The following is a 24587-nucleotide window of genomic DNA, read 5'->3' on the forward strand; positions in this document are numbered from 1 at the left end:
GGCTATCAGAACTCTGAGGCTGACTCCCCAGGAGGTCGCAGAATCTCCCTTCAAGCTGCAGTGGTCTGGGTTCTGCAGTTGGACTAAAGGAGGGTAATTTCCCCAAGTATTCCTTAGGACACTACTTCCTCTGTGCTGTGATGACTGTCACTTTCTCCTTACAGAATCACCATGACCAAAATGGTAGCTGCTAGCCACGTGTGGCTGTTGAGTACTAGAAATGTGGCTAGTCTGGATTGAGATGTACTCTAAGTAGGTCTCAAAAAAAAAAAAAAAAAAAAAAAAGTAAAATATCTCATCAATAATTTCTGTAATGATTACATGTTGAAAAGATAATATTTTGGACATACTGAATTAAATACATTATCAAATTGATTTAATCTGTTTGTTTTTACTTGTTTTTACTGTAGCTACTAGAAATTTTTAAATTAAATATGTGGTTCTCATTCTATTTCTACTGGACAAGGTTGCCTGGGTCACATTCTCTATCTCAGTTTTCCCCTGGGAGGTGGGGAGTAACCTTTGTTTCCTGATGGCTTGGCAGGAAGTTATCCCTTCACCTCCTTCCCACCATTGTGTTATGTCCAGAGAGGGCTTTTGACTTAATACATATAGGACAGGAGAGACATATGGAAAGAGCTTACCTTTGTGGTCATCACTCAGCTTTAGAATTCAAAGCACGTAGGGGGAGGGTATAGCTTAGTGGGAGAATGCGTGCTTAGCATACATGAGGTCCTGGGTTCAATCCCAAGTACCTCTGTTTTAAAAAAAAAAGAATTCAAAGAACAGTAATTACAAAATGTTGTCATTACTACTGACTGGGGGTCTTGGCCCCTATTTCTTTTCAAGTACAGAAGTATCTTGATTAATTATACACTTCAATAATGCAATGTCCGTTTAAAATGAAACATAATCCTGTTCCATCCCTTGTTTATTCAGTTGCTCATTCATTCCTTCACGTACTCATTTCATATTACAAATATTTATTGAGTGACCATTATGTACATGGTATATCGCTCTATGAGGAATTCAGAGATGAACCAGATTAGTGTCTGTTGCTAACTCTTTCTCAAAAATATATTAGTTTATTTCCTTGCTTTTTATACTGAACATCACAGACAGCGTGATATAATTTAAAAAAAAAAAAAAAAAAAAGCCCTGGACCAGGGGTCATAAGGCCCAGAATCTAGTCCTAATTTTATGAGCTATGTGAAATAAGCAGTTCTCTCCAAATCCAAATCTCAGGTTTTTCACTTATAAAATTAGAAAGGATAAAAATATCCACTTTGCCTACTGTGAAAATAAGATAATGGAAATGGTAATCCACAAACTACTATTTCTTACTTATTAAAAGACACTGCATTGGAAGCCAGGAGATTTGGACCCTAATAACAACACATTGTGTGGTTTTAACCTCTCAAGCCTCAGTGTCCGTATGTCTAAAATTAAGAGGTTAGGCTGCACAGATTCTAAGATCTCTTCCAGCTCAAAATCCCAGGTTTTAAGAGTTTCTGATTTTAAAGTAGTCATTCTCTGAAGATCAGCATTTAAGTTTACCAAAGTCATAATTACCACATCAATGCTCTAGCCACAGATCTTATAGAATTTAAAAGTATGAAACACTCACTAGAAGTTTCCCTGGAAATTGTGCTTGTTTGCAGAAAAATTTCTGCTTCAGCTTTCCTTTTCTTTTCTTTTCTTTTCTTTTTTTACAGTGTTTTATCCTCTGCATTTTTAAAAAGACAAATGGAAGAGGAAAAAAAGTAAAGAAACTAAAAACAACTGTTTCAATTACCTACTGGTGTATAGCAAACCACTCCAAAACACAGTGGTTAAAACAATGACTTGTTACTTCTCATGACTCTGTGGGTTGGACAGTTTTGCTGCTGCTCACTCACTGCTTGGGTTTCTTAAACAGCTACAGTCGCCCGAGAGCTCAGCTGAGGCTGGAACATCCAAGATGGCCACTCATCCTCTGGAACCGCTCTCCACATGGCCTCTCCTCATCCAATAATCTAAGCCCAAGCCTCACAACTGGCAGCTGAAGCCCAACCATTACAGGAGACAAACCCCCATGTGTAAGTATTTGTGTCGTGCTTGGTAATGCTCTCTGGCCAAAGCAAGTTTTGTGGCCAAGTTCAGAGTCAACATGGGGGATCCTGAATATCTATCTGGAGGCAAGTCTCATCAAGGACCACCAATGCAACAGTCTACCACTACAACTTCCATTCAACTGAGTTCTAGATCTTACCCCCATCTCTCAAGCTTCTGCATAAATCATTTTATTCTTTACTTCTGTGCCTTGTGCATACTTTTATTTCTGCATATGTCACACTCCACTTTAATCATCAGTTTATATTTCAATCCTCCCTCGCCAAATTGGGAGGTTCTGGGCAGGGAGAAGGGAGTGTCTCATCCCCCTCTGAATGTCAAGAATCTATCAAAATGTCTCCACACAGGAGATACTTAATAACATTGAACCATCGACTGAGTTTTTTGGAACTTCACCAAATGTAAAGGGTAGAGCATTCCAGTTCAGATTGCACAAAGGCAAGTATTCCTAACCTAGGTTATTTCCACTAACCTCTATCTGAAATTTACCACTTCTTTCAATTATAAATGTGAGCAACAAACCACAGTAGTATTATCAGTAGGTGTGTGAGTTTATCATCAACAGAAACCCCAAATTTTTTATATCACATTACAGTTGACTTGTTATAAATACAGTAAATATTACACATATAAAAATAATTTTTAAGTAATTTGAACAATCTATTTTAATATAGTTAGTTTTCTTTGTAGTCCCAGGTATTTTATTTTATTCCATTTAAAAATATTATTCTGAGGAGTACATGGGCTTCTGCCCAGGCTGTCCATGGCAAAGAAAAAGTAAAGAGCCTCTGGTTAGAATCAGCCCCTGACTAGGGAGACATTAATACCCTCCCCTCATCCCACTAGAGCCACATCAGTTACCTTGTTAGAAAAGCAAATTCTCAGACTCTACCACAGATCTTCTAAATCAGAAACTCTGGAGGTGGGGCCCAGCAATCTGTGCTTCTAAAGCCTTCCAGGTGATTCTGATACGTCCTTTTGAGAGTCTGCAAACCACTGAACAAGGGAAAACAGGAGTGAGTTAAAACCAAGCTATAGTGGAGAGGGTACAGCTCAAGTGGCAGAGCACATGCTTAACGTGCATGAGGTCCTGGGTTTAATCCCCCAGTACCTCCATTTAAAAAAATAATAATTAAATAAAAATAAGCCTAACTACCTCCTCCCCCCCCAAAAAAATTACAAAAACAAAACAAAACTGAGTTATACAAGGGTAGGTAAAGACCATATAATCAATCAGTATAAATATTGAAAGACATCTCCAATTTCCCTAGCACTAGGGAAAAGTACTGTAGGAAAATATTCTACTATATATAAATGCGAGTGATTATAATGCAGATGTATATCTATATAAAATGACTTTAGGCTTTATACTTAAGATCAGTGCACCTTACTATATGCATGTTATACATCAATTTAAAAAAAAAGTATACATAAGAATGTAAAGCATATTCCCTGCCTTCAAGGAACTTTCCATTCACTTCTTTTTTTTCAGACTTTACCAAAGGTCCCCTGGAGGAAAAAATTGCCCCTGATTAAATCTTTTTTGTTTTTTTAATTGATGTATAACATATTCATATTCTTTTTCATTATAGGCCACTACAAGGTACTGAATATAGATCCCTGTGCTATACAGTAGGACCTTGCTGTTTATCTACTTTATATATAGGAGTTAATATCCGCAAACCCCAATCTATTTCTCCCCACTTCTTCCCCCCAAACCCCCCCTCTGTAACCATAAGTTTGTGACACTTAAGGACAGTGGGGGTATAGCTTAGTGTAGAGCATGTGCTTAGCATGTGTGAGACCCTGGGTTCAGTCCCCAGTACCTCCATTAAAATAAACAGATAGATAGGTAGGTAGGTAGGTAGATAGACAGATAGATAGGTGTTATAGTGGTGAGCATATCTGCCTTCCGTTCACTTTTGAAGTCAATGTACTCAATCATTTGTTGAGCACCAGTGAGCTGGATGGTCAGTGAATGAGCCAGGCATGAAATCTGTCCTCAAGAATTCCTCATTCTAGTAGGGGAGTCAGAAAATAAACAGCAATTATGAAACAGTGATAATGTCCATTATAATTATAATAAGTACCACTAAATAATTACCATATTTCATTGATTCTAAGATGCATTTTTATAGCTTAACATTTCTGAAATAGAAATCTCTCACATTCTATAGTTGCCAGTTTAATTAGATGGGTTTTCCTAATAGTACATAAAATGATGGTGCATCTTCAGTTGATGGCATTCTTAGATTTTGTGTAATTTGATAAATTCTAAACTATTAAGTATCATAGGAGTTCAAGGATAAGTAGATTTAGAAGCATTCTAAGAGTCGGAAAAGGCTTCAGAAAGAAACCAGATTTCTGGCTACCAGAGGTGGGGTGTTGGGGGTGGGGGGGAACTGGATGAAGGTGGTCAAAATGTACAAACTTCCAGTTAGAAGATAAACAAGTACTAGGGATGTAATGTACAACATGATTAATATAATTAACATGGCTGTATGTTGTGTGTAAAAGCTGTTAAGAGAGTAAATCCTAAGAATTCTTATCACAAGAGGAAAATACTTTTTTCTTTTGCATCTATATGAGACGATAGATGCTCACTGAACTTACTGTGGTTATCATTTCATGATGTATGTAAAGCAAATCATTCTGCTGTACAACTTAAACTTACACAGTGCTGTATGTCAATTATACCTCAATAAAACTAGAGAAAAGCAACAACAGCAAGACAAAGGGCTTCAAGGGCAAGGAGACTTGGGCCAGGTTGAAGGAAGAGCAGAATTTTAAAGAGAGGAGGGACACCATGGGTAATTGGAAGTGAAGCACCCAAGGGGGTGTGATGAGAGCCACGGGTCTGGGTGGGACAGAGAAGGGGAAGTGTCAGGAAGCAAAGGGAGCTCAGTGGCTAATAAGCTGAAATCGGATTATAAAAGGCCTAGAAAATGGAGCAGATGATGCAGTTAAAAATAAGGAGCAACTAAAGATTTCTGAGCAGGAGAACAAAAGGTTAAGCCCAACTTCAGTATGTGGAATGGACTCGGCAACAGGGACCATATGTACCTGTCTGTTTTCAAATTTGGTCAACATTGAGTTTAAAAGAAAGAGACACTGACTCAGGGAGGTTATGAGCTCATGGCAGAGCCATGGCAAACACGAGGGTACTGGACACACAGGAGCATGCAGTAGAGACAAATGAGACCACTCTAGACTACTGCTGAAACCAGAGCCAGCAGCGCCAGCGTTGGGCTGCTGACCATTTTCCCCTCCCCACTTGGGCCTCATGGGGGAGCCTCAGGTGCTCAAAGACTTGTTTGTCAGCTTTTTAAGAGGTCTCACAGTCGTCTAAAATTCATTCATTTAATCCTTACCTCATCCATGTAAGGCAGGTGTTACCATTTCCATTTTACAGGTAAGGAGAGTTGGGATTCACACCCTCTTCTGTCTCCTCTCAAAGTCTATGCTTTCAACTAGTACTCTCTGTGAGTCTCAACAGTAACCAGAAGGTCAGATCAATAGTTTCAGATCCCCAGTTATGGAGTCTGGAATCAGTACTAATACAGCTCGGGTCCGGTATGTCCCCACGTGCCCATCAAATTATACCCTTGTCCCTGGCCCCTGTCATGCTTGCCTCTCTGTAAGACTGGACCTTACCGTAGCTTTTTGCTTTGTACTTTAGTTACCCTGCCAGGCAGAGCCTGCCCTAAATCCCTGACCCCTTGACCCCCTCTGCCCGTCTTCTCCTCCCAGTAGTGATTTTGCTGCAAACTAGATAAACCCCTGCAACCACCCCAACCTTGTTTCCTGCCTGGATCTCAGCACCACCGCTGTCTGGAAACGCTGCTGCTGAGCCCCAGTCCCTGACATCTGATTTCCCCCTATGAGGTCAGGGGGTGTCTAAAGCTCCAACCTAGAAACCAGAGCTGGGCTCAGGCTGAGACAGAGCTGGTGAGTATCTGTGGAATGCAGAGGTGAGACGGGATCCAAGGAGAGCAACTAGGGATGAAGGCAAGTCGGAGAGCCAAGAATCAGGCCAAATAAGTATCAACCCAGAGGAACCTGGCAGAACCAGCCAGGACAGAGGAGAACTGTAACCAGAGCCAGTATTAAGGAGCCAAGGGGTGCAGAAGGGAGGATGGAGGTGAAAGCACAATTTTCCCAGCACTTAAATGTGGAGACAGGGCTTCTGATAGGGGCTCCAAGTGTAGGGAGGATGGATAAAGTGGCTAAACTGGTGCAGACACCCTGCACTGACCTGCTGCTGGCTCTAAGGCCCCAGGGCACTGTCAAGGACTGTTGGCTACTCTGATCATAACCCAGCCCCATCCCAGCCTCTTTTGTCTCTCCATCCTCATTCATTCATTCACTTATTCAATTAAACATTTGACCCTCCACTAACATATGAATGAGCTCTATGCAGGCAGAAACAAACATTATCTTTTTTTTTTTTCTTTTTCATTTTAGGGCCTAAAGCCCAAAACAATGTCGGGCACATAGTAAGTCCTACCTATCAATCAGCTGAATGAATGAATAACTGATGAATGTTTGGAAAATGTATTGAATTCTAGAGTATCTTCTGAGTTGTGACAATAACCTTACATAGAGTACCAAGCACTTGTTGCCTGCTGATATTCATCAACAATAAAATTAGAGATTTGAATAGGCTAGCAGTTATTAGCACATATAGTCTTTAGTCAGTCACTTCATGCATTAAGATCATTTGAAAATTTCTGAGACAAGAAATGGCATGGGGACTTGAGACAAGGTAAAAATATACTTTAATTAGGTTTTAGAACATCTAAAACAAAACTATTTTTTCTTTTTTTTAAATTTCAAAACTAATTTATGATCAATATTAACAATGCTACTAAGCATTTGCCACTGGTTTCAAAAGAAATTTGCCAAAAATTATACAGTCAACATTGTAGGCAAAAAATTATGTAGTTTGAACATAAAATTTTCTAGATTTGAAGAGAGTTCCAAAAGGAAAATATTGATGCAAAGCTTTGCAATTTTACTTTAGATTACTTCTTAGGGCACTAGATCAAATGACACTCAAAAGTTTTCAAGATGCACGTAAACTCCACATAAGCCCCAAATTATCTTCGCGCTGACTGCAGGATGCTGTGGTTAGTCAGGTCGAAGCTCTGACAGCCATCTTCATGTTCAGAGTAAACAAATGACGATTCTGGGACTTGCAAAGAAACCATGGCAAGCCCTGAGCAGGGCTTTAACTTTGAATTAAAGCAAACCACAAGCCACCAAACTGCTTACCATGAACATGTTTACATTTTGTCTGATGGAGGGTGAGTGAAAGAGTCTGAGTGACTTATAGAGCTGCTGCCCACGGTGTGGTCAAAGCAGCCTCACAGTGTCAAGGGGAAGAGGACTGGAGGAAATGAAATGAGAGGACCCAGCCACACACAGCCAGAGGCTCAGAGGATCCAAGGCAAACTTGAGCTTGTGTTGGGCAGGTGTTACCATCTGTTGGGTATGTGAGTAGAGAGAAGGGACACAAAAAAAGTAACAGGTGTCATTCAGAGTGAACTAGGGTCTACAGAAGATTGCCTAAAGTCTGGTTTATAATCATGAAAGTGTCAGTCTGAATATGAGGAATGGTTTACAGAATTTTGTTAAAGATTTCTCACTAAATATCATACTGTCTTGGGGTAGAATGGATTGCACTGAGTAGCGAACGGAGAAAATGTTACAACCATCAGCGAGAACTGGCAAGGGTACATTTCAATAACCTAACTCTTGCTAAATTCTGCCATTCTAAGTAAGATAAAGCAGTTGAAGCAGAAGCAGCTATTCCCCCTCCACACTGGGTAATTAAATGGGAGTAAAGGAGCCAATAGGAAGTAAGCTCCTTGCTCACTAGGGACGCAGGCTAAGAGGAGCAGGGGAAAGAGGGAGTGGAGAGGATTACAAGAATTCAAAGCCATGACCACAGATCAGGGCTCCTGTGGTCTATGTAACATCTACCCTATGCAGACAACTCCCTCAGTATCTAACCCATTCTTTCTGCTCTGCCCAGAGCCTTGGCAGAGACTGGGGGAGCCGAGATGAGATCTGGGACATGTCAAATCATGAGTGCTACTGTCTTCCACATCCATCCGTAGGGAAAGGATGCCTGGACCATTAGGTATGCCATCCTGGGTTGAGAGGTTAGAGAATGAACTTTGCATTCGTTAGTGCCACTTCCTCCTTTGTTCACTATGTCTATTACATAGCTTATTTACTTTTTGAAGTGCCTAATGCAGGTGTGAAACTCCAAAGAACGATGAGGGTGAGTGATAAAGGAAAGGGAGCATTCCTCTTGCTAGTTCCTAGAAGCTGTTTTGCAACATGGAGGAATGCTTTGTGTGTCCAGGCAACTGGATCATCCACAGCAGAGCCCTAACTGGGGAATGGGTGGGTGAGAAAAGAGCTGAGTGCATGACCTCTAGCCAAGTTGTCTGGGGTCTGGAGCAGGGCTCAGCCTAAGCCAGAAACTAAAATGTTCCACAAGGAAACTGAGGCAGAAGCCCAACTGTATGAATTTTGGCAACACCAGGAGATTAAAGAAATGGTGCTCAGAGCCCAAGAAATAAGAACTGGAATTCAGACTGTCATCTCCTGTTAATGCAACCCTTGACAAGTGTCTTAACTTCGCTAAGACTCTGTTTCCTCATGTATAAAATGGGGATAATAATCATCTCAGGTATATTGTGAGAATTATACTATATAAAGTATATAGGCTCAAAATAAACACTTCTTTCCCAGTAGACTGTAAGCTCCCTGAAAGCAAAGAATGAATCTTAGCAGCAGAGCAGAGGCTACATAGAGTGCCTAATAAGTGTTTACTAATAAATGAAAAAACAGCCAACATAGTCCAGACCCTACCCCCAGGTGAGGCCGAGGTCACTAATCTACAAACTGTCTCATTCTTACTACTCAAAGTGGCTGCTGACGTCACCTAGGAACTTCTTAGAAACACAGGATATTTGACCCCACCCCAGACCTAATGAATCAGAAGATCCATTTTGGCCCAATCGTCAGGAGATCTGCCCACACATTATGTTTGGAGAAGTACTGCTTAGTTAGGAGCCCTGGAGGAAAGAGAAGGCCTGAGTCTCCTGGTGGGTGGCATCTAGTGGCTCCAGCTGGGAGGGATTGGGGACGGTAGAATCTGTCAGGTAGAGTCCAAAGTGGTTTTTTAAATTGTGACCACTGTCTGTGGGGGTTGGGCAGACAGACGGCCAGGCTGCCCTGCATCAGAGGAGCTGGGACCACAGGCTGGCTGGGTAGGGGCAGTCTGCAGATTGCATGGAGGTGTGAGCAAAAGTTGCCTTTCAGAGCCTCAGTCTGGGCTCAAAGGCAATGCCCAGAGGTCAAGCAGGCAAGAAGTCAAGTTCAGGGGTTATCAGGTGAGAGAAGCCAAATCTGGTTATGCTGGTCCCAAGAGCCAGAGTCCAGAGAACAGAAAGCAGATGATTCTACTAATACTTACTGAGCCATTTACAGGCAAGACAGAGACTGATTCTCCTCCTAGGAAAGGCTGCTCCTTGTTCTGGGCCTCAGCCCCTTGAGGGTGTAGGTGGGTGTGTCTTTGTAGTTCTGTGTCTGTAGTCCATCCGAGGGGGCTCAGTGTCACAATGAAGGCAGGTATGAGGCTTGCTGGAAGGTTTCTCTGTCCTGCTGACTTAAAGAGACACCAGTGAAGGTGGGAAAGTGAAAATTTCAGAGACTATTTTTGAAGTTGCTGTGAAAAAATGGGCAAAAATTCCCAGGGCCTTTGCTCACACCGAAACCCTGTGTGTTTTCGGTCAGGGATGGGCTGCCCCTCAGGTAATAATAAGCCAATGCCCCCAGTAACCCAGACAGCATTCTCTGAGGGGATGGGGGCGGGCAGCACAGAATCCTACTATCAGAGGAGAGGACCTGGTGACTTTCAATCTTTTTTTTTAACCGAAGTATAGTCAGTTTACAATGTTGTGTCAATTTCTGGTGTACAGCATAATGTTTCAGTCATACATATACACATGTATATTCATTTTCATATTTTTTCATTACAGGTTACTACAAGATATTGAATATAGTTACCTGTGCTATACAGAAGAAACTTGTTGTCAATGGACTAAATGCTCCAATCAAAAGACACAGAGTGGCAGATTAGATAATAAAACAGGAACCTACAATAAGCTGTCTACAAGAGATCCTCTTTAGGGAGAAGGACACACAGATTGAAAGTAAGAGGATGGAAAAGACACTTCATGCAAATGGAAATGACTAGAAAGCAGGGGTAGCAATATTCATATCAGACAAAATAGACTTTAAAACAAAGGCCATAAAGAAGACAAAGAAGGACACTGTACAAAGATCAAAGGATCAATACAAGAAGAAATTACACGTGTTAACATATATGCACCTCATACAGGAGCACCTAAATATATAAAACAAATTACTAACAGACATTCAATCATTTTTTTAATCCTTGCAGCCCTGCCTTCTAACACTGTCTTACTCAGATCCCCACCATCCGAAATGGATATTAGCAAAGCTGTTCTTACTGAAGCAGAAGTTGGAGCCCAGAGCCATTCCCTTCTACCCCTCTCTGAGGCTCCTTGGTGGAACCCCCCGGGGGTTCCGTGGGGGCAGTTTAAGAAGCACTGCTCTGCACCAGTGCTATTATACAAATGAGGAGAAGGAAGCCCAGGCTGACAAGGTCTTCCATGGTCTGGCATTAGCTCCATGGCCATTGTGGATGTTCCTTCACATACTCTCTCTTCCAGGCCTTTCTATGTGCTATTCTCTCTGTTTGAAACACTTGCTGCTCCCCATCATGCCTCACTGTCTTCCCAGCCCTACTCCTGTCTGCCCCACTCCTCCGTGACCTCAGGATCCCAGCTGAGGCCTGTCTGTCCTGTCCACCATGCCCGATCAATGGTAAGTGCTGTGTATCTCTTTCTTGAATGAGCGAAGAACACTTAAGGAGCCTTCCTGCACAACTGCCCAGCCAGCTCCAAGGCTCAGAAATGCTGACACCCCCCATCCACCCAAATATGGGGTGGTAGTAAGCAAATGCTCGTCCAGGCTGTGTTGAATCCCTCACATGGAATTCTGACTGATGTATGACAGTGTTAGGTTGAAGATCCAGGCAATGGGGAAAATGTGTTTAGAAAATGCAAAGTGAGACACACTTAGAATATATTGGTAGGTCCATGTGATGGCTGCTTTCAAAGGGGCCATAGAGATTGGCAGATACCTGTTTCTTATGCTGACAGTGTTCAGACATCATCCTGACCTTCTGCCACACTGAGGGTTTAGAAATAAACAGGTCTTAAATCTGACTACCTTCTTACCCCAGTAACCATATTCGGTAATCTTCCAAAAGTTCCACAAGGAATTATTCACAACTTCCCTGATGACAAAATGGAGCCATAGAACACAGTGTTTGGTATTTCTCAGGCATCTCTGTGGTAGATAAATAAATCTCTCCCAGCAGATTCATCTGATAGGGAAAAAAAAAACACATAAATATGAATTAATGTTGTGCTAACTTTTTTTCTGAATATGCAACAAGTTAGCAATGCTAAGTCAACATATTCCAAGATTGGCTCTCCCTATTAGTATGTGGGCAGTAAATTATGAAGAAAAACTAATTATCTCTTTAGATAGTATCACCCCAAACATTACTTTTACAAGCATTGTGAAATGATTCAACGAGTTAACTAAAGTCTCGGCTTAAGCATCATTTTATTTAAAGTGACACTTCCTGGCAAACAGTGTTCTAATTAAAAATGAAAATCATATTGGAATTTATTCCCTGGAAGATAAAGAAGAAACTACAGACTACTTAACAACCTACACGCTGTCACTACTTATCTCTGGCACTAGTCACAAAGGAAAGCTACCTGGAAGGGTAGTTTCTCTCACGATGACCCCTTCCAATTAGACAGGACTTAGCACTTTATGAAGCATGCTCACAGACATGCTTTCATTTGACCCTCTCAACAGCCCTGCGAAGCTGGTCTAACAAGAATGAGTGTTAACTTCACCTTATAAATGAGGATGCAGAGGTCGTGGAAGACGCACGTCTTGTTCATGGTCACCCTGCTAGGAGGGGTTCAGCCGGGCCTTGAACCCCAGCTTTGTGATTCCTGGTGTTGTCATCGCCAGCTAGGCTATGCTTAACATCTGCCTGATGCCTTACGTCATGCTGCAGAGGGACCCTGAAGGTCTCCTAGGGCAGCAGCTCTCAAACTTTATTTCTCAGAAACCTAAAGGTCCACAGTGATACTTAGGAAGTCAACGGCGGTGGGGGGGGGGGGAGCGAGAAGACAGGGTACTGGGCTCCTATCACAACCAGGGGTTCTGTTTTTATGTCTTACAAACAAGTGTTTCCAGTAAAATTTGTTTGGAAGGAAGTACTATATTGCTTTAAAAAAAAAGTTTGAAACTCCAGTACACTAATCCAAAGTACTCATTTTTACAGACGGGAAAAGACCCATAAAGATCACATAATGTATACATGTTCACACCTGAGTGAGACTAGAAACCAGTCCACCACTCTGTGGTTACATCTCTCAGCACAGTGTTTTGTCTACATCCGAGGTTCTCCAACCTTAGTGTGTATCAGGAACACTTGGAGGGCTGGTCGTGGATTTCTGGGTCCTACCTCCTTGGGTTCTGCTCAGGAGGGCTGCAGTGGGGCCCGAGAATCTGCACTCCAGGTGCTGCTGCTGAGCCAGAGAGCACGTTCTGAGAACCACTTGTCTACAGGAAAGAAAACTGGAAAGTCAACCTAATTGATCAACTAATTGTACATACATTTCATCAACTTTACTTCATTCTGAGAAAATGGTAAAAGGACATTCCTTCTTCATAATTTATAAACCCATTGCCTTAACCATGCTACTACACATTCCTCAACACCTGGCACTGATAGTCTATCACATCAAAGACCCTACACCACCCACGTAGCAGATGGCGTTGATGTCCAGCCCACATCCCTTCATCCAGCCTCTGAGTTTATCTGCAACTGCAGTGGACAGTCTCCATGCATACTGCCAGCTGCCCATCTCAATGGCTGATCTTTCTTTGTGTCTCTGAGGACATTCTTTAGCCAACAAGAGCTTGCTTAGTCGACAAGCAGTGTGTGTGTGTGTGTGTGTGTGCGCGCGTGCTTGCGTGTGTATTTAATGTCCCCACTTTCCAGGGCATCCTTCAAACAATGAGGTCATGAATCTGCAGAAAGACTCCAGATTTCCTCTCCCTCTGTGGGACAATTTTGAAGCTTGTTCAAATGACTCCTCAGAGACTTTCTAGTGAGACTGAGCCCCAGTCTCCCCAGAATCAACCTGCTCATTCATGCATCCTTTACTGGCATTTCTCCCTTTCCTGTCCACTTCTCCTACTTCCTCATTTATGCTTCCAGGGATCACTTCCTAAACAAACTCCCTGCATCTCAAGTTCTTGTCTCAGAGTCTGCTTTTGGGGGAACACAAACTAAGACACTCTATCTCCAAGTTCTTCACCGAATTTTTGGAAGCATCACACACTAGTTGACCCACATCCACTCTTGCTCACCTTTTAGTTCTATGCCCTGGGTCTTTATTCGCAGGTCTTTGGGCTGGCTGACCCAAGTTAGATGTACATGATGGGTGTTAAAAAAATACTACAATGATTGTTGCTGCAGTAACAGTAGCAGGAATACTGACTAATGAATCATGTGCAGATACTCATGATTTATTAATTGTATATCTAGTAGTCATTCTTCAGACTGAGGTCCAAGTGTATTTAGTATCAGATCTGTGAAGGGTGACAGCTTAAAAAACTGGTATTACACATATTTTTCAGGCATCACTATAAAAGCATCCATCAATTCTGAAACGTAGTTAGCTTTCCATTTGTAATATTAAAGTAAGATTAACTTTCAGCAAATATTTACGTTTAAGGAGTGGAGTTTCAGCACTGATGGCATCAACATTTCTCAAACTGCAGTGCAAATCTCAATTTAAAAAAAGAACTATCTGAGAAACAATTAAGTTGTCCTCAAACTGAAGCCAAATAATGGAGACAGATCCTTTTGGTTAAAAACATAATTAAATGAATCAAACTTCATCCTAAATAATAGAGCTATTTTGTGTATTTCATTCCAATCATTGTGAGTGGCTTAATATTTTTTTCTTTTTTTAAGAAAACAGCCTCATTGCAGCATAACTGACATATAATAAATGCACATATTTCAAGCATACAACCTAATAAGTTTTGATGTATGTATACACCCATGAAACCATTGTGCAGGCTTATTTTTGAAAGCAATTTTATGTAGTTTTACATCTATATCATTTTAAAATCCAATTTCTGGAATAATCCATTAATTATTACATTTATGCAGTGATCCATTTTGACTAAAGCTCCTTACATTACTCCCTGTTTGAAATAGCTGTATGAGTATGCTCCAAAATGCGTGTGTGTGAAATAAGTGGCTGGCACAAATCCCAGAACTGAGGAGGTATAGCTGGCAAAGGGTAATAAAAGCTACCACTTGTTTAGCATCTATCATTGCCAAGGTCTGTTTTGTAACTTTTTAGATACATCATTTGTAACCATCACAACAATTCTACAAGATCAGTATTACTAATTCTATTTCACCAGTGAGCAAACTGAGACTTGGAGACATTCAGTGACTTAGAGACATTTATGTAACTAGCACATGATGAAGCTGGGAACTAGATTCATCCCACCAAGCTAATATTTCCCAAACTGTTAATTTATTTAACAAATAGACACCAGGCCCTAGGTGAGATGTTGGAGATAACAGCAGTGAAGGTCATGGTTCCCAACATCATAAACCTTACAGCCAGTGGTGAAGAGATTTGCCATTTCTTTAAAGTATGTTTTGACATAAGTATACATCTTTGAAACCAACACCACAATAAAGATAATGCACGTACCCATTACTGCCCTAAGTTTCCCCATGATCCTGTGTCATGCCTACCTCCTGACCCTACAGTACTCACAACAAAATAACCACTGATCTGCTTTCTCTCACTATGATTAGTTTGGATTTTCTGGAGTTTTAAATAAATGAAATCATACATACGTATTCTTATTTATCTGGATTCATCTCCAGATATATTTGAACTTTATCCGGTTAAAAAAATCAACTTTACTAAGGCATGACTTACATACAAAGTCACCAATTTTAAAAGCAGAATTTGATGAGTTTTGATATATGAATATTAGCATGTGATCACCACTACCATCATAATACAGAACATGTGGAAAGGAGTATTCTAATTAAATTTTTTTTTTTAGTGGAGGTACTGCGGATTGAACCCAGGACCTCAAGCATGCTAAACATGCACTTTACCACTGAGCTATACCCTCCCCCAGGAATATTTTCAATTTAAGCAAACTTTACCCTTAAAAGCACAAAGTTGATCCGTTTCAGAGAAAGCCAAGTGCGGTACGCATGGAACATTCCTGCATTATCTCAGGGACACACAAATCAATGCTACTTTGCCTCCTTAAACCTACACAGCTTTGGGAACTTGCAAGCTTTATTGTTTACAGGGAACCTTTGTGATTGCTTATTACTTTTCTTACAAACACCCCTCTGGTGCTTTAGGAAATACCTTCAAAGATAAAGTAACAGGAAGGGGTATATTTTGATTCATTCTCCGTGGTGATTCCTCTGTCTCCACAATGGAAAGTTTCAACCAGCTCAAAAGTATCTGACAGCCACACTGTCTCAGGCCTCTTTTCTCTCTTCTGGTTTCCCAGCCTGCAGTCTCTTCCCATTCCATTCCTGCCTAAATATCACTGTTCCGTGAATCTTTCCAAAGCCTTGCTTTTGGCATGCTGGGAACCCTTCCACAGCTCGCCAGTGTTTACAGGATTGAGTCCAAGTTCTGTAAGGCCCCCTTCGTATGCTCCACCTGTTTGCATCCATGTTGATGAGCAGCTGGGAGCCACCTCCTGGGCTGAGCCCAGCTGCTGCCCGGGGCGGACTGCAAGTGTTTCATCTTCCCTGGCCCCCAGCTCAACGTGTGGAGAGGCCTGGGTCTAGAAAATAAGATTTAGGACTGTATTTGTTGCAGAGGGATAAAAATTTATATCCCAAGTTTTATTTAGAAAGTCTAGGAAGGCTCTTAATTGGCTATTGTTTAAGAAATTTCAGTGATTGATGTGCATGTGGAGATTCGGATGTAACAATAACTTAAAGCTTTTATTGCCGCATGCGTAATTTCTTTGTTAAACATGAAGCATGACATGACTGAGTTACTTTCTGAAAAGGATGGTCATTTATCATCTATCCAGATGTTCACTAAATATCTCTGGAGCACCTAGTACATATCAGGCTCTGTGCTAAGCCCTGGTGGTATATTGGTGAAGCAGAGATACCGCCTACACCCTTCTAGAGCTAAGAGATTAGCTGATGAGTCATTACAGGGTAAGGAGAGCTACAAAGGGAGGGAAAATGAACGCATCCTGCAAGCTGTGGTGGACACTACTGCCCTGCCCACATCCCCGTAGCACTCACCAGCAACCCAAAGGCTTCTCCTACCAGGGACTCTCAGGCTGAGTGAGGACTTCTCTGGGATAGGAGCTCAGCCCCTGCGCCGGTGCAGGCCGGACGTGCTGGGGCATCAGTGCCCTCGGGAGCAGCTCTAAGCCAAAGGCAAAAGAGATTTGAGAGTTAACTACCCAGCCTCCTCGCCCTCTGGGTGGAACAACTGAGGTTGTTCTATATGCCTTAGCATCAGTGGCCATTAACAAAACGCCATAGACTAAGTGGCTTAAACAACAGAAAGTTATTTTCTCACAGTTCTTAGAGGCTGGTCAGTTGAGATCAGGGTGCCAGCTCAGTTGGTTTCCGGTGAAGCTTCTCTTCTTGGGTGGGGGCAGCCACCAGATGGCTAAGTGCTCAAGTGACCTCTCGTGTGCCTTCTCAGAAAGAGAGAGAGGGAGATGGAGGGAGCTCCCAGGTGCCTCTTTTTATAAAAACACGAATTCTACGGTATCAAGGCCCTACTGTATCAAGGTTCCACCTTCATGATCCCACTGTAGTCCCTCCTTAACTTTTAGTTACCTCCTCAAAGGCCCTATCTCCAGACACAGTCATGATGTGGGATTAGGACTTCAACATGAGCATTTTGGGAGGATACAATCCAGTCCATAGTATATACTGTGTCCTGGAGTTCTCCATGAGGCTGAGCCCCAGTTACTCATCTCCCAGCAACTTGTTCGTTAATGCACTCAAGTGGCTTCTTTTTCTTCCCTACTCATTTCCCCATCTTCCCACCAGAGCTTCCTGAGACTACCTCCCAAGTTAACAACTTGCACTCAAATCCCAATCTCAAGGTGTGCTTCTGGGGGAACCCAACCAACGAACGGAGCTCATGACAGCAGGACCTGACCCAGGCCGGATGCGTCAGGAACTCTTCCCTAAGGGCTCTGTGGGAAGCCATTTAAGGTCTTAAAGGAATGATTCTCTGGAAGAATGTGGAGAAAGGATTTAGAGATAAAAAGTAGATTCAGGGCAACTAACTGGGAAGCTGTTTCTTCAGCCAAATGAGAAGACCGTGACCAGTATTAGGGAGGAGGCAGGGAAGATGCAGCCTGACACGGTGCCTGGTCCATGAGGAGCTGCTCAACAAATGTTTCTGTATGAAAATTAATGAATGGGTTCAATCTGCCCAATCTGTAGGCTGACGGAATTGGAAGACTGATTAGACCTGGAATCTGGGGAAAAGGAGAGAGTCAACAACAAGTTCCCATTTTCAGGCTTGAAAAGCTAAGTGGATGTTGGTGCTATTTGCTGAACATGGACACAGCCCCAAGGAGGAAGGGCAGGTTGGAGCGGGTAGGAGATAATGAATTTGGGGCATGATGTGCCTGTGAGTCATCTGATGTCGAGTAGCCAGCTGGGTGCACAGGTTTGGAGTCGGGTCAGAGATGCATATTTGGGTGCCCCCAGACCAGCTGCATGGGAAATAGGACCCAGAAGAGCCCCACATTTCCTGCTTCCTGGCATTCTCTCTAAAATAACATTTTAGAGGGAGTATGAGAGAGAACTAATATTTATTGAGAACCTACTATGTGCCGAGAATTGTACCATGTGTTTATTTAATTTTTAGAAGAGTCCAGAGAGGTATACAGTTGTATCTCTATTTACAGGTGCAGAACAGTGATGTAACTTATCCAAGGTCACACAACTGGTAAGCAGCTTCAGAAAAAACTCTGGACAGTCTTATTCCAAATTTCATGTTCTTAAAGACAGTAAGTATTAAAAAAGCATGGTTTTCTATCCTATGTCTCTCAGTCTCAATAGACCCTACGATGTGCAATTCCCAAAGTCAGGTGCATTCACCAGCAGGATCTTCCAATTTCAGGGTCCAAAGAACAGTCTCTGTGCAGCACCCTGTTCATCTACTCATCTCTCACTTGGACAGTTCTCTCTCCAAGTGGTCCCCCTGCTGGTGACCCTACTGCATGTAGCCCTAACCGAAGTCTCCCAGTTTCTGTCTCTGTAGATTTGCTTTTTCTCGATGTATCATCTAAAAGGAATCACATTACAGCCTTTTGCAATGGTTCTCTTAGCTAGTGTGCTAAGGTAAAGAGTAAAATGTCTAGTATTTCTTCAACACCATATGAAGTGTAGGGAGTAACCCAGTACCTCATTATTTCTTTTTATTTAAGAATACAGCACACTCTACCTTGGATTTGCTAATACTGATGTATATGAAAATGTCCCAGTTATTTTCCCTTCTTCAAACTAATATTTTTTTTGCGGATCAGCATTAAACTTAGGAAGAACTGACATTGACAATCTTCAATGTTACACATTTTCTCATCAAGCACATAGTATATCTTTTCCAATGCATTCTGTTAGGTCAAAAGTTTCGAGAACTTTAAAAAAAGTTATTATTTAGGTTTTGTAGATATACCATCAGTATTGTAGTACACTCTGCGTTCTTTTGTGATATTTTTATATGGCACATTTTCCCATGGTCTGTTCTAAATTGTTATTTATGATAGACAAGAAAGCTATTGTATTAGGAATGAAAATTTTGGAAAACAGTATGAAGGTTCTTCAAAAAATTTAAAATAGAACTACCATATGCTCCAGCAATCCCATTTCTGGGTATTTATCCAAAGAATTGAAATCAGGGTCTCAAAGAGACACCTGCACTCCCATGTTCACTGCAGTGTTATTCACAATAAGCAAAATATGAAAAAAAAACCTTAATGTCCACTGATGGATAAATGGATAAACAAAACATGGTATATTCATACAATGGAATATTTATCCTTAACAGAAGAAGGAAATCCTGCCATTTGCAACAACACGGATGAACTGGAAGACATTATGCTGAGTGAAATAGGCCAATCACAGAAGGACAAATATTACATGATTCCACTTACATGAGATACCTAAAATAGTCAATACAAAACAGAAACAGACTCACAGCCATAGTAAACAATCTTATGGTTACCAGGGAAGGGGGTCGGGGGGAGGAGGTGGGAAGGGGTAAATTGGGAGTTCAAGATTTGCAAATATTAACAGTAAATATGAAACAGATAAAAAAACAAAATTCTTCTGTGTATAGCACACAAACTACATTCAGTATCTTGTAGTAACCTATAAAACGAATATATGTATGCATATGTATGACTGAAACATTATGCTGCACACCAGACATTGACACAACATTGTAAACTGACTATACTTCAATTTAAAAAACAATATAAATAATATACACACAAAAATAAATAAAAAATAAAATGAAATAGTCCAGCTCATAGGAGGGGGAAATGAGCAGTTGCTGTTCAACAGGTATAAAGTTTCAGTTATGCCAATGCATACATTTTAGAGACCTGCTATTAAATATAGTGTCTTAACAACATTATGTTGTACACTTAAGATTTTGTTAAGAGGGCACAGTGCATGTGTTCCTACCACAATAAAAAAAAATCAACTGGGAATTATATAAATACAATTCTCAAAAGATGGGAGTTAGAACCTATGCTGCCTTGTTCTCTAGATGTGAGGTGGTATTACTCTGCATGTTCTAATTCTTTTAATATGTTCGTTGGAGGTAGAGCTTCATAGACTACTTCCTGGTGTGGGGGTGGGCATCTCACCTGGGTCATAAAAGGCTCCAGAGATTGGGCAAAGCTGATAACCTCAGCCAGGAAGATGAGGTCATTCTTCCTGCTGGTTGCCGCAATCTTGCAAAAAGCAGCGCCTGAGACATGTTTCTTGGATCAGAAACTAGACCTAAGTGAGAGGCCCTTAGGCAAAAAAAGACTGGAACGGTGGTCAGTGGAGTTCCTCCTGGAACCAGGCCCCACCCTGACCTCTCCCACCTCCTCCACACTGATCAGGATCAGTCCTACCTCACGTCTCCAGCCTCCCATCTTGCTCCCTTCTCCTCTCTGGGACCCTACTATCTAATCATTAGTTAATTTCTTTCAGCTCCATAAGAAACTCCTCATCTTCGTTTTTACCTCTTGGCCTTTGCACATGCCCATCCCTCTGTCCCAGCCCCTCTCACAACCAGCTCTCCAAACTGACTAATTCCTGTTCATTGTCAAGACTTAATTTAGACCTCACTTCCTCCAGGAATTTCCCTGAGCCTCAAGACTGGGCGAGGTTTTCCCTTAGTACTCTGCTTTTACCCCCTATTCCAGGGGTTATCCAACTGTGCTGCAACTGCCTGTTAATCTGTCTGCCTCTCCCTCCCCCTAGACTGAAAGCTCCATCAGACAGAGAATCTGTCCAACGTCTGACCTCATGAGATACCCCAAGTTAGAACTGCCCAGTCAACTTGCTTCCAAATTCCTGATCCATACAAACTGTGAGATAATAAGTGATTACTATTGTCTTGAGTCACTAAACTTGTGGGTAATTTGTTATACAGCAGTGGACAACTAATACTATCAAAACTTAGTGGCTTACAACGACCGCATCTCAGATTCTGTAGGTTAGTAATTGGTGATCTCTTGCTCCTTGGGGCGTCAACTGAGCTCAACTCAGCAACACTCAGCCCCTGGATGGGCTTGCTGGGAGGATCCAAGGTGGCTTCACTCACATGCCTGACACTGTGTGGCTGGAAGGCAGGACTCAGCTGGTTGACCACAGAGCCTACACTCGGCCTCTGATCATGGTCATCTCAAAGTGGACTTTTTACAAGGCAGCTGGCTTCCCTCAGAACAAGTATCCCCCCAAAACCCAGAAGCTGTTGCATGAGTTTTTATGACCTAGTCTTGGAAGTAACATAGAGTCATTTCTGACACATTCTCTTAGTTGAAGCAGTCATAATCTGGACTTGAGCAGATTCAAGGGGAGGAAACAGAGACCCCACCTCTTGATGGGAGGAGTTATCAAATAATTTGTAGCTATTTTTAAAAAATTAACTTTTATTAACATGTAATTTATATGTAATAAAATGCACCCACTTAAAGACAATTTGACAAGTTTGAACAAATACATACATCCTTGTAACCATGACCACTATCAAGTTATAGAACATTTCCTTCATCCCAAAAAGTTCCCTCCTGCCCTCTTGGAATCAATCCCCTCAGTCCCCTTCATGAGCACCAGGCACTAGGCAACCCCTGATCTGCTTTTAGGATTTTCCAGAATTCCATACGATACAGCTTATAATTTTTCACACTTGGCTTTTTCACTTAGCTAAATTCTTTTGAGATCCATCACACTGTTGCATGTATCAATAGTTCATTTCTTTTTTATTATTACTGAGTAGTTTTTATTGTATGAATATAAACTTTTGTTTATGCAGTTACTTGTTGGTGGACACCTGGGTTATTTCCAGATTTAAATGATTATGATAAAGCTACTTGGACATGCATTTCCCTTCTCTTGAATAAATATCTAAGGGTGCAGGTGATGGGTCATAAAGTAGGTATGTGTTTAACTTTATAAAAGATTACCAAATTGTTTTCCAAAATGGTTGTGCTTTCTTACTCTTCCACCAACAATACATGAACGTTCTAAATGCTCCACATCCTTGTCAGCAGATGGTATTATCAATCTTTGCAAGTTTAGCCATTCTACTGGGTATGTTCTATTGACATGTATGTTTATCCTGTGTGATCATATTTTGAAACTGCCCTAAAGCACATATCAGTTCACTGTAGCTGAACTGCTCTCATGACATCACACACTAAAGTCCTCAAGGGCCACCCACATCACCCGTTCAGGCTCCTGGGACATAACTCTGGCTCTAGCTTACCATCCCAAGCTCCTCTCCCCTAGAGAGAACAAAGAGATTATAAAAATAATTTCAAAACTTACTTAGGTAGAAGACATAAGTGGGAAAAAAGAGATGTGATCTCTTTTTTTGCCAGAGTTCTGGTCACTGAAGATAAATTTGGCTGGAAGAAATGAAGAGGGTGGGCTGCAGAGCTGTATCTCTGGCCTAAAGAAAAAAAATTGCAACCCTTACAAATAAAGTGGGAAACAATCCCATTTTATAATATTGCAACATGCCAGTGGATGGTGGGTCAAAACATAATCCCCATGAGTTTGACACCATGCCTGCTTAAAAATGCTATAAACTTTTCCTCTCAAGAGAAGATTTTACTTCTTCTTTTTTTTTTTTTTTCCAAAATACCAGTTTAACTATTTCAAACTTGTCAGGAACAAAGTTTTTGGATAAGAAGTTACAGCAGGGCTTTTAAATTTCTCAAAAGTAGCTTTGTTGTCAGTAACGTTTCTGACTTACTAGAAGTTTAAGCTGGTTTACAAAGTCAGTCGGTTAATCACTAGCTCTTGTCTCTAAAAATCTCTGAGATTTAACATTAATATATTTAGTTGATTGCCTTATGGTCTATTTGCAGAGGTAGTGATTCTCAATGAAAATAGGTTTAAAAGTATAAAATGTTTAGCAACAGTACATACCAAACAAGTTTTCTGTGTTTTTGCCAAAATCAGACAACATATTTGGCTTTTTCTACCATAGAAACTCTCCTACCTCTATTTCTGGATCATTCAACATGGCAAGGCTAACAGAAAACTAAGGTCAAATGAGGAAACTCAGCAAATGGTTTTTATCTGTTTGACCACCAACTGGCAAAACCATAAGAAAAACTACACAGGAGATAAATGATGGGGTAAAAGTACATTTTTGACCATGAGCCCAGGCTCTAGCAAAAGAAGCTGGTCTAAGATTTATAGAAAGTACTTTAGAATCAAAAAACTGTTCCTTCATTTAACAATAAAAAAATCTCCTTGCTTTAAAAAACTTTGTGGTAGCTTTTTTGCTTCTTTCTCCAGCATCTGAACTCTATTCAATAATTTTATCCCACATCACTATCTGTTGTTTTTCTAGGGAAGATCAAGTAACTAAAAAGTCTTTATCAGATGTGTAGATGACACCAATTGGCACTAAACAAATATCGTAACACTCATAGAAGAAACGGAGGTTCAAATGAGTGAGAACACGTAAATTATCTTAAACTGGCTAGGTTTGGGATGACTTATTAATGAGAAAAACTATCTTAAGCATAGGTACTTAGTATTTTTATTCACTGCTTCAGTTCCGTTCCTTAAGTTCTTAATATGCTATTAATGTAATAGCATTACTCATAAAATATATTATAATGTGTTTTTTTTAAAAAAAAATCCAATTCAAGAAGGCCAAACTGGTGACTTATTGAAGATAACAGAGGACCAAGAGAGGGCCTCACTTTTGTCTTCCCGGGACAATAGGAAGATTGATTGACTCAGATGTACTATGAAAATAAGTGCTCTCAGGACGTAAGAAACTGTCTTGAGGCAAGAATGAGAAAGGACGCAGGTGAAGAAAAGGGAAATTTACAGGCTGTAGGTGGGTGATATTTTTTCTCCTTGAACTAGGAGAGAGCTCCAAAAGTGGCAAGAAGAAAAGACAAAATCTATACTGGTTTTCTTGAGGTTCAGGATGAAAACAAGTAAAACCAGAAAGGAAGCAGGCAGGATTAAGGACTTTTAGCGCTACAAGTTACCTTATAACCATTTAGTCCAGGTGTTTGCAATTCTATTTGGAGTTAAATCCAAAATAACTCTTACCCAAAACAAAAGCAAGACAAAAGGAAAGCTGCCGTGGACGAAGGGGCAGCGGGGCGGAGGCGGGCAGAGTCCCCGTCACGCGCACACACCCCTTTCCCGTCCTGCGGGTTGTGTGAAGCCACTGACCACTCCTAACGTCTTATTTTACCAGTGAAAGAAACAGAAGCAGAGACAACAGTGACCAGCTTATGGTCACAGCCCAGAGAACGGACGTCCCGTCTCCACACAACTCACCACTTCCCAGTTTGCCACTAGCGGGGGAAAGGTGGGCGAGGGCGTCTCGCGGAACCAGGCGGGGGAGTGGTGGAGAAACCCCGCGCCGGGGAGGGCCGGAGGCCCGGACGGCGGCTGCGTGGGCGGCGGCGCGGGCGCCCGGCCTGACCGTTCCCCCCACTGCCACGAGGTG

At 41.5% G+C, this 24587-nt stretch overlaps 1 long non-coding RNA gene across 3 annotated transcripts; it reads right to left on the reverse strand.

Moving 5' to 3' along the window:
- Nucleotides 1-951: 951 nt before the first annotated feature.
- Nucleotides 952-24515, reverse strand: LOC135322682 (uncharacterized). 3 transcript variants are annotated; one of them, XR_010383439.1, is made up of 8 exons: nucleotides 24416-24515; nucleotides 22427-22550; nucleotides 16646-16772; nucleotides 12636-12870; nucleotides 11457-11605; nucleotides 9605-9796; nucleotides 2974-3108; nucleotides 952-1726 (listed from the first exon to the last, which is right to left on the reverse strand). It is a non-coding gene; the product is annotated as an uncharacterized LOC135322682 (long non-coding RNA). The 3 variants fall into 3 exon arrangements; XR_010383440.1 differs by lacking the exon at nucleotides 952-1726 and adding an exon at nucleotides 2796-2869; XR_010383438.1 differs by lacking the exon at nucleotides 952-1726 and having other exon boundaries at nucleotides 2796-3108.
- Between the last annotated feature and the right edge of the window lie 72 nt (nucleotides 24516-24587).

This window comes from Camelus dromedarius, chromosome 12 (assembly GCF_036321535.1).
Source record: "Camelus dromedarius isolate mCamDro1 chromosome 12, mCamDro1.pat, whole genome shotgun sequence".
In the NCBI taxonomy this organism is placed as follows: Eukaryota; Metazoa; Chordata; class Mammalia; order Artiodactyla; family Camelidae; genus Camelus; species Camelus dromedarius.